This window comes from Bison bison, unplaced genomic scaffold (assembly GCF_000754665.1).
Source record: "Bison bison bison isolate TAMUID 2011002044 unplaced genomic scaffold, Bison_UMD1.0 scf7180017864217, whole genome shotgun sequence".
Lineage (NCBI taxonomy): Eukaryota > Metazoa > Chordata > Mammalia > Artiodactyla > Bovidae > Bison > Bison bison.
In genome coordinates, this window is record NW_011494789.1 from 3,932,500 (window position 1) to 3,932,813 (window position 314).

The following is a 314-nucleotide window of genomic DNA, read 5'->3' on the forward strand; positions in this document are numbered from 1 at the left end:
GTTCAAAATGCATGTCTGCTGATCCCTGACATCGTTACGATGCGGGGGCGGGGGGGGGTAGGCATAATGGGATTCCATGAGGGACGTCTAGAGACTTCCAGATCCACGGGTACCTTCTCATCCCTCATGGGAAAAACGTGCTTGGTCCCACGCGCCCTTCCCTAAGGGTCGTTCGCTCGCTGCCTCCTGGCTTCCCCAGGGGCCCCGGAGGACTTGACCTTGTCTTTCTGCTGCCGCGGCGAGCGGCGGGGACCCCCAGCCTCGGGGCCCCTCCTCGCTGCCCGGCCGGGCCACATCGGCTGCCGGCCTCCTCT